The sequence below is a fragment of the Pteropus vampyrus genome, unplaced genomic scaffold, assembly GCF_000151845.1.
Source record: "Pteropus vampyrus isolate Shadow unplaced genomic scaffold, Pvam_2.0 Scaffold156, whole genome shotgun sequence".
Taxonomy (NCBI): domain Eukaryota; kingdom Metazoa; phylum Chordata; class Mammalia; order Chiroptera; family Pteropodidae; genus Pteropus; species Pteropus vampyrus.
The window spans coordinates 2,690,964-2,698,851 of NW_011888937.1; positions in this window are offsets into that span (position 1 = coordinate 2,690,964).

Sequence of the window (7,888 nt, forward strand, 5' to 3'; positions counted from 1 at the left end):
TTGGTATAAAAATGAATAACAATTATAGAACAAAATCCAAATGTAAGTTTTTGTGTGCAGTTAAGTAAATCTGCCCTTAAATTTAGTGATTAGATGCAGAGAAAGAAATGTGAAGAGACTATTTATCTGAATTGACTTCAAATATATACAAAGAGAAGAAAGATATAAATCATGGTGTATGACATAAGCAGACAATTTCCCACAATTTCAGTAAAATAGCTAAAAGTTCAGAGATTTAGTTCATTTAAATAGACAATTTACTGTCAGTATGATATTTGGAGAACAATCAGATAAAATAATGTTTTTGAAAAAACTATGAATATATAAAAACACATTGCGTCATTTAATTTGAGTGATGAAGACAAGCAACCATGGTTTGAGATTTATTGTGATTTTTCCATAGAATTTGAAGTAGACAAATGTTTGTCAAAAAAAAAAAAAAGTAGCAACTTGTCATAAAATATAGCATTTCTAGAATGACCCAAAGACAAAACATCACAGCTTGTTGAGGAAATCCACATAGGTCCCAGGAGACCCAAGAAAATATGTGTGTCAAGAAAACAGGTGAAGAAGATAATGATTTATCTCTGATGATTGTGACATTGTTGTTGCACAATTCCAGCCCACATAGTTGGTCAGAAAAAAGAATTCATAATGTAAATATTCTGAAGTCAAGATTTATAGATTTTTAGTTGGGTATTGATTTTCTTTTGGCATGCCAACAATTTCACATATTTTTTATTTTTAATAAAATATTCTTTTTTTTTGGTTAATCAGACCATTGTTTTTCAGTTAATAGTTAGTCATTTACTATATTGTCTATAAATGCGTATTTAACCTTTCTTGAAAATGAAGTCATCTTTTAAATGATAACGATAACCAAAGTGAACATAGTTCCATTAAGAAAATCAACAAAAGCAATTATTTAGGTTAACTGCAAATTTAGCTGATTCTTTTGAATCCATGTATTGTCTGTTAAAATGAGTACCTGAAAATGTAAGATATTTATATTTATTATTAGAAACTATGGTACTTTTTAAAAATTAATATAGTCTTAGTGATTTGTAACTATACCTTATAACCATTGTTAACGATATAGCAGGAGACTCTGAAAAGCAAAATCTTTTGTGCTTTTGGAAATACTATTAATTTTTTCTAATTAAAATGAATAGATTTTCCATCTCAGAAGAATAAGCTAATAATGGTGACTCAAACATGGAGATTTGTGTGTATATGCATCAACTATAGAATAATTAATCTTTTCTTAGTTGTGTGGGAACTTTTGTTTTGTTTTCTCTCCCTCATTGTTAAGCTCGTATTTTAACTGGTGGATCACAATGACATTTAAGGTTCCTAGAAATTAGCATCATTTCAGAACCAGGATCTAGTAATCCCTAAACAGTCTCCATATTTACGTTTTCACAGCGAATGGTAAAAATACAATTATTTGCTAAAATCTCGGAAGATGTGTTACCACATGTACTTTGAGCTGTGTTGTTTCCTCAGTGGGCTGTCATTTTAAGTAAGGTGCTCCAGTCAGTAGACTGGGTGCAGTTGGAAACCTGGGAAAGAAACCTTGACTCTCTTTGGTGACTCAAGTCAGGCTTCTAGAGACTACATCTAGAGCTTTCCCAGTTATATAGATGGAGTAATATTTGAATAAGTATGGCAGTAACCGCCAAGGCCACTCTCAGGCTTGATAATTTGCTAGAAGCACTCAAAGGACTGAAGAAAGCAGTTATATTCATGGTTATATTCATGGTTATAATTTATTACAGAGAAATGTTAGAGATCAAAATCAGCAATGGGGAAATATGTGTAGGTCAAGTCCGGGAGCAGAAGCTTCTAGGCACCCCCTTTCAGTGGAGTCTCATACTTAGTTCTTTCCAGCAATAGTGTGTGACAACATGTGTGAAATATTGCCAAAGAGGAGTTCACCCTGGTATCCAGGCTTTTTATCAGGGGTCAGGCATATAGGCCTGCAGTACCGACAGTGACTGGCCTCAGCTATTTGACTCCTCCCTTCCTCTCATAGCAAAAAAAACCATTTGCCCAATGTTAAACTTAAGGATAAACTCATCTGGTCAAACTGGTAAATGTTATTTCTCAGGAGCTAATCAAAGACCAGTCCTGAAAATATACTTTCTTTGGAATGTGCAGGATTTGAGCAACAGAGGCCTACTGAGTTAACCCTTTCTTGCCTGATGGGTTTCTTATCTATTTTATTTTTAGCAGCACCATAATTGATTAGGCATAAAAAAGAGCCCTGTAGGTTAAAATATCTCCATTCTTGCTTCCCATTAATCACTCTCCTTGTCTCTGAAGCATCACAGTTGGCATTTACCCACTGCTACTCTAGCATTCCATTAATCCCAGCTACATCAGAGAGCCACTCTCAATGATGTCACCTCCACCATTATTCCCATCCTACAAAGAACAGCTACCAGAGATGCGTTTAATAATATCAAGCTCCCCACACTAATGTTTTTCTCAATAACTTAATAAAAAGAGAGAGTACACTGATCTTTCTCTGGGGACTTAGTGTATATTTGTGTAGGTACGTTTTATGGGGAGGCTGTTAGCAGTTCACACATAAAAGCTCTAGTCCATCACTTCTATTTCTCTGAGCTTTTGGATTTCATCCTCTACATTAGGCTAGGGAACTTCTAGCATCTCAACCTTATTGAAAGTTGGTCATTATTGAGGTCAATTTCCAATCAATAAAAGCAGTTGTTTGAGGTTTTTCTTATTATGGAGATAGCATAATAATTCTGGAATCTCTAGTAAACATAGCCACATTAATAAACTCAAAAAATTCAATAATATACTCCTTACTCTTCAATCCCTTGGCCTTCATTCCCATACATATTCCACAGGATTTTACTGTAATGCATTAGTAATATCTTGTACCTTTTTGTAGTACATCTCTTTCATCTTAGATCAGGTTGGGCATTTATCCCTCTGTCACATAACAACTCATTATAGTTACAGAATTAGAAGTAATAAAGAGTTGTCAGAGTGTGTCCTGAGAAGAACAGGCACTCCTTTACAAACTAATTTGTTTAGATGATCTTATCACATGGTCGTCAAATTACAATGAACTTAGATATGAGATTGCAGACTGCCATCTTGGCAATAATATCTCAGAGAGACTCATGAATTCAAGATTCTCCATGTTGTCCCAGGATACACAGATATCCCTGTTCTAAGGATCTAGTCCTCACTTGTTGCTAAAATATGCCCTTATTTTCACATAAGAAGCATAGTAAGGTTGTGAATTCAACTTCCATTATAAATCTGTCACCAGCAAAGTGACCTTTGGGCCTGGTTTTCATTTAGGTTGGACCTGCTACTAAAACAACTAAGGGATCACTTTAAGGCCACCATGGAAACATTCAGGGCCTCTGATAGTGATTTAGACTGAAAAATTAAAATTTTGAGCTCTATATTGTTTCCTTCTTTCAGTCCCCTAGTGCATTCAGAAATAAAAATCCCACTCTCAGGTCCTTACAGACTCATTACTGCCGTAGATTAATGTGCACAAACCACTTGGTCTGCTTAGGTACTTCTTTTTTTCTTTCAATATATTAACATAGTAATTAGGCATTTATATAATTTATGAAATGATCACCCCAATAAATCTGAAGTGCATCTCTAATATTCAGCAAATGTGTTGGTTTGGTTTTCTTATCCACGCTATGTCTTTTGATTAGAGCATTAAATCCATCGTTTTAAAGTAATTGTTGATAGATATGTAGTTATTGCTATTTTTTACTCATATTTTTTATCTTTTTTTCCCTGCTTCTTAAGGAAGTCTCTTTAACATTTCTAGTACACATATGACACCATACATAGTTATTACAATATGATTGACTATATTCTCTATGCTGTATTTTACATGCCCATTGCTGTTTTTATAACTGGCAATTTCCACATCTTAATTTTTTCCCCTTTTTTATCAGTCTCTCCAAACTCCCTCCCATCTTGCAATCATCAAAATGTTCTCTGCATTTACGGGTTTGTTTTATTTTGTTTGTTTGTTCGTTTATTTATTTATTCTTTTCTGTCTTACTTACTTCATTTAGCATAATACCCTAGGTCCTCTCATGTTGTTACAGAGGGCGAAATTTTTTCTTTTTCATGGCTGAGTAACATTCCAGTGTATAAATGTACCACTCCTTTATCCATTTATCTATTGATGTACACTTAGGTTGCTTCCACATCTTGGCTATTATAAATAATATTGCAACAAGTATAGAGATGCATATGTCTTTTCGAATTAGTGTTTTGAGATTCTTTGGATAAATATCCACAAGTGGAGTTGATGGGTCCCTCTTTGTTTCTTATTATAGCTTTTTATTTAAAGTCTATTTTGGCTACTATAAGCATTGCTACATCAGCTTTTTTTCATTTCCATTGAAATAAAATATTTTTTTCTTCCCTTTATTTTCAATCTGTGTGTGTCTTTTTATCTGAAGTGGGTCTCTTATTGGCAGCATATATATGGGTTTAATTTTTTTCATCCATTCAGTCACCCTATTTTTTTTTTTTGAGCATTAAATCCATTTACATTTAAAGTAATTATTAATAGGTGTGTAGCTATTGCTATTTTATTATTCGTATTTTTTATCTTTTTTTTTAAGGAAGTCTCTTTAACATTTCTTGTAATACTGATTTGACGATGATGAACTCCTTTAGCTTTTTCTTTTCTGGGAAGCTCTTTATCTGTCCTTTGATTCTAAATGATAGCCTTGCAGAGTAGAGTAATTTTGGTTGTAGATCTTTGCTTATCATCACTTTGAAAATAAGTGTGCCAATCCCTTCTGGCCTGCATTTTTGTTGAGAAATCAGCTGACAGTCTTATGGGAGTTTCCTTGTAGGTAACTAAGCCTTGCTGCTTTTAAGATTCTTTTTGTCTTTAACTTCTGACATTATCAATATGCTGTGTCTTGGTGTAGGCCTCTGGGTTCATCCCGTTTGGGACTCTGTGCATCCTGGGCTTTTATGTTTATTTCCTTCACCAGGTAGGAGAGTTTTTCATCATTATTTCTTCAAATAAGTTTTCAATTCCTTGCTCTCTCTCTTCTCCTTCTGGTACCCCTATAATGCAAATGTTGATATGCTTAATGCTGTTCCAGAGGCCCTTTAAATTATCCTTATTTTTTTTCTTTTTGCTGTTATGATTGGGTGTTTTCTGCTACCTTATTTTCCAAATTGCTAATTTCATCCTCTGCTTCATTTAATCTACTGTTGATTCCCTCAAATGTGTTCTTCATTTCAGTTATTATATTCTTTCTTTTGGACTGGTTCTTTTTTATGTTTTCTATCTCCATTTTTATGTTTTAAATCTCTTTGTTAAAGTTCTTACTGAGTTCTTTTACTCTTCCCCTAAGTTCTTTGAGCATATTTATAACCAGCATTTTGAACTCTGCACCTGGTAGATTGTTTGTCTACATTTTGTTTTGTTCTTTTTCTAGAGTTTTGTTTTTTTAATATGAGATATTTCTTTTTCTTTCCATTTTGCTGCCTCCTTGTGTTTGTTCTATGTATTAGGTAAAGCTGCTGTATCTCCCAATCTTGGTAGGGCTGCCTTATATAGTAAGTGTTCTGTGGGGCCCAGTGCCACAGTGTCCTTGGTCACTGAGCCGAGTACTCCAGGTGTGTTCTTTGTGTGGATTGCATATGCCCTTCTATTGTAGTTGTGCCTTTATTGTTGTTGGCACATCCATGAGCGTGATTGGCCCTCAAGTTGATTGGCTATGGGGACTGGCTTTGACTACAATGGAGAAACTTTTGTGTAGAGGCTGACTCTACAGAGCAGGATTTGCTTTAGTGGGGCTCTGCTGCCTTCCAGAGATTACTTTTGGATGTGTAATTTGTGAAGGTGGTTGGGCAGTTCTGGTGTGGTATAAAGCCAACTACTGGTTGTGTTGGTTCTGAGGCCTCTTGGGAGAGTCTCTGGTGTAGACCAAGCTGCTGCCTGTGCCTAGCCCAGGGCCACCTGTTATGAACTACAGAGTGATCTATAAATGGATGCCACTTATGATGGTTTAAAGGTGCCTAGGAGAGCTTAAACTGTGAATTGAGGTGGGCTGCCACTAATGATGGGCTTGCAGCTATTTAACAAGAGGTATGGGAGCATGATGAGTCCAAAAGCTGCTTGTTGGGGTTTTTGAAACTTTTAGGAAATTTTGTAGCATGAACCAAGACAGCCTGTTTGTATGAAAAACCCACTGGAAGCTACTTGGGTGGACTTGCAAGTTGGGTGGGGTGGGTTCCCAGGAAATCACCAGGGCAGGTGAACAATGTTAGCCAGGTTGATGGAGATTCAGATAGGTACCCACTTGCACTGGTGGGAGGAAGGCTCAGCAAAGAAACAATGGCCTCTGCCTGCACTTATTTTTGTGAGAATGCTGCCCTCCAGCCCTTATCCTGAAGGTAGATAATTCAATTAATCTCCATATGTCTCTGGCACCTTTCAAGCTGTTGCCCCAGAGGTGAAGCTCAGAGTGAGTGATTCTATCAGCAAGTAGATCCATGTGTGGGTCCTTTTGGAGGAATACCTGGGATTCTAGCCACCTTTCATCTCAGCCACAATCTTTGCTGATTTTCACTGCAAGAAGTTTGGGGACTTCTTTTCCTGGCATTGGAACCCTAGGCTGCAGAGCCTTGTGTGGGGCTGGGACTCCTCGCTCTTCAGAAGGGGCCTCCACAGCTGAGATATCCTTCCTGTTTCTTAACCACCACACATGGGTTTAGTACTAACCCTTTCCATATCTCTGCCTTTTCTACCAATCTCAATGTGGCTTCTTCTGTAAGTCCTTAGTCATAGGACTTCTGTTCAGCTAGACTTCAGGCAATTCTCAATGAAGGTTTTTCTGTAGTTTAGTTATAATTTTGAGGTGGACATGAGAGAAGGCAGGCACAACATTTACATAACTCTGCCATCTTGACCGAAGTCCCAAAGTACTTCCATTTTAATAGACACTTGGTTGGCAAACCACAGTTTGCCTAGAAGGTAGGTTTAATCCATTACCAGACCCTTTTGCAAATGGCCTAAATGGTGTTCCCATTGAGTTAATACTTGCCAGAAGTATATAAGCTATATTAATTGTGTTTTGCATAAAATTGCCAAAACACAGTAATGGGTATATAGTGGTATAAGACCTGGAAAAAATTGATATATTGTGCTTTTTATCTGTGAATGGGAAAGCCATTTTTAGTGGGTGACTGCCATTTGAAGACTCAGTTGCATGTATACCTGAATGTTGCATTGTATTGTACAATATGCATATTATTGTTTGTGGTTGCATATGGCAATGAAGTGTTTGTTTTATATGAAAAAGACATCTGTTATGTACAATTGAAATAAATTTTGCATTTTCTAAAAAAAAATGTCATTGTATGCCATGTGTCATTGTATGCCATGTGCTATTGAAATATCATTTTTCATTGCATTCAAAACCAAGAATTGCAGCAGAACTAGTCACAGAACTCATTTTGAGTTTGTTTCCTATAATCATTCCTGGTACCAAATATATATCAGTCATATTATCCTAAGAAAAATTACCACATCTACATATCTACCATGACATGTACAAATACACAAACATATTAAATAAATAAGTGCTATTGTTAATATGTATGGTGCAGATTATTGATATAAAAATGTTTTTTTCTTTAGTGCTTAAGACACTTATTTCCTGATATGATTTCCAAACCAAGGTATCTGTAAACATCCAGGACCTACTGAATCTGGTTATCTGACATAGGATAATTAATGTCAACTGCAAAGTTAGGGATCAAGCTCACACAGACCACCTTCCTTTAGAATACCAAGAGTAAGTTCAGGTGGTTTGCAAAAGAACCCTCAATTTTAATAATTAAC